This window comes from Perna viridis, chromosome 6, assembly GCF_037379345.1.
Source record: "Perna viridis isolate PV_CMFRI_1.1 ecotype Kerala chromosome 6, ASM3737934v1, whole genome shotgun sequence".
In the NCBI taxonomy this organism is placed as follows: domain Eukaryota; kingdom Metazoa; phylum Mollusca; class Bivalvia; order Mytilida; family Mytilidae; genus Perna; species Perna viridis.
Window position 1 is genome coordinate 4193512 of NC_142450.1, and position 4895 is coordinate 4198406.

Below are 4895 nucleotides of genomic sequence, written 5' to 3' on the forward strand. Positions count from 1 at the left end.
CACAAAACATAGCGGTCCGAACATATGTTACGATATTGATTTAAAACATTTAAAACCCATACCTATAACACAAAAGGAATGTTTTATTTTGTTTTAGCATTTAATCCTTTGGGAACATCACAATACCAGGGAGCGAACGTCTTCAGATCCTCAGAATCAGCCAAATTTGCCTGATTCTGAAAAGGACTGCTACGAACGTACTTAATTAATCATTTTTAAAATGATTGAAAATTTCAGATAAAGAATTTTGAATATCAAGGTTGATTAAAGGTGCCACTCATGCTTTATTACAATAGGCAAATGTTTATTATAAAAGTGAAACGTCATTCTAGATATTGAATTTCAAATGAAAAGGAAAAGTAACCTGACAAACAAAGTCATGATGTCAATAAGCAAAACAGGACTCAAAACAAAACAAAGAAAATCAAATAAAAGAGAAACAAAAAGAACCCCCCCCCCCGAAAAAAAGAGAAGGTTTCGCAAATACTATCTAAAGAGTTTAATTGGTTTTCTAGAATAGTGAAATCAAAGTACAGAGGCACTGACTGAGTCAATCGAACTCAAGTGAGCAAAAAAAGTAAATACATTGTAAAAAAAAACAAATAAAGAAAAATGTTCAGGCGTGAATACGAGGTGGATGGATATGATATAATTTAGCAGGAAATATAATACACCTTGTTTTGTAAAATGATAAAAATTTGTTTTACTCTCCCTGCCCCCCCCAAAAAAAAACAATCCGCACGTCGATCCGCTCACATTTTTTTACACATCCGCTCATAAATTTTACTCTAGATTTGCATCTGCTTACACCCCCGATACGTAACTTGTTTTGCTTTGCTTGAGAGCCCCGTGCAGGTCCGGGTATTAAAAGAATAGGCCTGCAGCAGCGGTAAGCTTGTCGTAAAAGGCGACTAAATAGTACTCAGAACCCTAGCCGGGGGCTAGGGCGCTCTGCCCACAGAGGAACTGGGATGTGTGCCCCAGGTGGTTGAATGGGGTACCCCTGGCGTGTTACATGCTGGAGTTGTCAGGCTATAATACAGAAAACCTGACCGCAAACCATAGTGGTGCACCATGTTGGGAAAGATGCCACGTTCCTCGCACGTTCAAGAACCCTACTGTGGTATTCATTCTCCCGGAGTAGGAACCATAGGGCTCCGCCACAGGAGGCTAAATTGCCCGACCTAACCACCTCTCCCTATTTCCAGTGGCAATCAAAATTTGTCGACCCCATTGTCCTTGTGTCCCATCCCTTTTTCATTTCATGTTCATCGTCTGAATATAGCTGAAATATTGCTGCTCGGACGTTAAACCCCAACAAACAAACAAACTTTGCTTGAGAATGGGAAATATTAAATTAATTGTCCGAATTCTGAGCCCCTGAACTATTATTAAGGTGACTAAGTTAAAAATGTTTTTTGATGGACAGGTGATGCTTACTAGAAGAAAAGAAACTGTGAATACTTGCATGCCGAATTGACCAAAATTATAACAAAAAGAACCTCAACACTATCGTTTCCCGTATTTAGTAAGTGCAAAACTGAACATTTAGCATTTATTTTCATTTCATAACTGTTCAAACCAAAATTTTGGTTTAGAATATATCCTATTCATTTTGATTCGTATATTTTTGTGGTTTCTGGTTTTTCTTGTGCATCTCTTTTTCTACGTTCATTGTCCGTCGACACCATTTCTGTTCCCTGTAAAGTCACGTGTTTTTGAACGGTCATTGTCTGGGTCGCCATTTCCACGCCAGTTATGCACGGTTGAGCCGTCGATTCTTGGTTTTTGTTCTTGAACAGATATCCGAAATTATAGTAGATAAATATGAGGGTACATGAGACTACAACGGCCCCTGTTAAAAATCCAGACGCAAATAATTTACTTTTCTGAACCCAAGGACGTTCTCCATTGAAGATGGAAGCCATACTTTCTGTAAAGAAGTTAATTTAAATACGTAAAATCATGTTATATGCTCATTTTCAAACAAAAAGCTACGCATTTCAAAAGGCTGATCTACGTACGCGTTCCGCGCTCGGGCCTTCCCTTTTTCATATTTTTTTTTGGAAATGAAAGAAAATCATTGAATATAACGATGTGCACCGCCTCTTTAGTGCAAACCCGTGCACTAGAGTAAAACATATATACGATCAGTAAATTATATATATGCATTAATAAATATATAGTTATAAACTATTTTTGAGGAAAGAAACATCGTTTAGCTAGACCCTTTAATCTCAGTTTCCGCTATATAGGTGACGTATTATCGCTAAACAATCCTAGTTTCGGGGATTTTATACATCGCATCTACCCCAGTGAACTTGAGATAAAGATATTGCAGACATTGTGAAGTCAGTCTCATATCTTGATCTATACTTTAAGATCGATCCTATAGGAACACTAATGACCAAATATACGACAAACGCGATTTCATTCCGTATTGTCAACTTTCCTTTCATCTGTGGCAACATCCGTTCAGCATCTGCGTATGGAGTTTTCATATCTCAACTATGCCAGGGCTTGCCGTAACTACGCAGATTTTTGTGTATCGCGCTAGACTTCTTACAATTAGGCTTCAGGAACAAGGTTATATTGCTACAAGATTGAAGTAATCACTACAGAAGTTTTGTGGTAGTCATCTTGAACTCGTGGATCGTTACGGTGTATCAGTCTGTACCATGAAAACTGAATTGTTCAACGCGTCATGGTTTTCCTTTCCTCTTTCGTCTACCCTGAACTTGACTTTTTATGAGCAACTCGGCGGAAGTATCTAGAAAAGCAGAGGACGCTTACCCTACCAATGCACCGGGTCCATGTTCCAAGTTTTAAGTGGAGTCCGAATTGCTTATTTACTTTTATTACGTACTTTGTATGTATATTTGGTTATTTTATGTTCTTTATTGTGTGTTTGGGTGTCTGTTTTCCATGCCTGGTCTTTGTCCCTGGATAAGATTCCTTTGATTTCCGCTAGAATCTCGGTTCCCTTGATCATTCTTTAATGAAGCAAGTACCAGTGATTACAAAAACTCGTATCAACGTGAAAGTAGTTTTCAAAATATAGAGTGTTAATGTACATTGGTACGCCTCCGGTGATTACGGCAGGCGACCTACGAAAACATCACACACAAAGCAGCTTTTGATTAACTTATTCGATGCGATTTTTTTTATCCGAAGAATTTCTTGTATTAATCTTGGTTCCCCTTGCTGGTCTGGGTCCATAAGAATTAGAACTAAGTAGACAGTGACATTAAGTAATTCGTAAAATGGAATGTGGTATATAAGCGCCTATTAGTGACCATGGACTTAATTATTGAAAGGGCACACGCACCCTTAACAAAAAACCGTCAATTTTAAATATGCTGGATGAACTTAAGACAACAACGTACTATACTTACAATTTCAAATTATTTTACCTACAGAAATTTCCGTGTACAATACCATACAATACCACAGAAAAATATATCGTTCGATACCATCTTAATATTATAAAACAAGACCGGATCAAATTTCAACATTTTCCCTTTCAAACTCATTGATTATTGGTTTATGAATGTGTGAATTTATCATTCATAAACCGATTGAATTTCTTTTGAGATGGTGAAACCACGGGGGCCTGCTCCCCCTATGAAATGTGCAACCCAACTAGCGGATCGAAACTGCTAAAGATGGTCATCAGAATCGTTTATAGGCCAACACAATCTGTTCCCATTATCATGTTGTTTTAATAAACAAACATGTCCACCACATAACAAATATATTTCTATTCTTTGTGCAAACAAAAAAATCGAATCTTCTATTCAATTTAAGTAATTAAGAATGAGCAATTACAATCTTATGAAAATCAGGCCTACTTATTGTTCAATTTAGTCAGTATTTGTAAGATCTTCATTACACTCAATAACTCTATGTCAAGATTACTTTTTTTCAGAATTCTCAATTTTCCTTTTAAGGAGGTAGACCTAAGGTAAGGGACATAACTCTTACAAATCATTGGAAAGTTTGTATTCAGCATTTTACATCAACCTCGTGTAAGCATCAAAGTAACTTGGACTGATTTCATTCCGTTTCAAATGAAAGCTTGATATGCTTTGTTGAAATTCGATATGATACAAACATATTACTGATTTCAAGAGTTATGTCCCTTACCCTAGGTCCACCTCCTTAAATATTTTTTAAATCATGAAAGCTGAAATCTAATTGTCATAAGAACAAAAAGTCGCTTGGAGTTTCAGTTCAATAACTGTGATATGTCCAAAAAAATGCATTGGATTAATATTTTTTAACCATATCTTATAGAAAATGGAATGGAAATTACAGAAAAAAAATTCCTAGCATGTCAAGAGTTGCTTATGCGACTATCATTTGCTGGGAAAAATTGACCTGTAAATTAAATGCAGATAAACAATGTGTAGACTTGAACAAAGCAACTTATCTGATTTTACCAATTTACCCATGTGCTTTCAAAGAGCGGTGGCAGTATATTGACTTCCAAAAACTAAACTAAAATACTTTGTGCAAGCCTTAAAACCGAGAATACCTGTTCTTTAAAAGAACTTTTACATGTTTAAACTTTCAGTTGGATTATCTCCCTTTTGCAAACATTCAGAAGTCATTACAATTCCTACTGAATATGGCAACACTCTCCATAGTTAATTTTTCTTATTTTATAATGCTTGTCAAGGCTGACACATCACATTTAAAAATTAAATCTTGAGTCTAGAAATTGAAATAGAATGAAATCAATCCAAGTTACTTGGATGCTTACATGAAACTGATGTCAAATGCTGAATACAAACATTCCAATGATTTGTAAGAGTTGCATCCCTTACCCTAGTAGTTAGACACTGAATGCAGTGTAGTATTTCCTAGCTGCTTTTCAAGAATAAAAACATAAA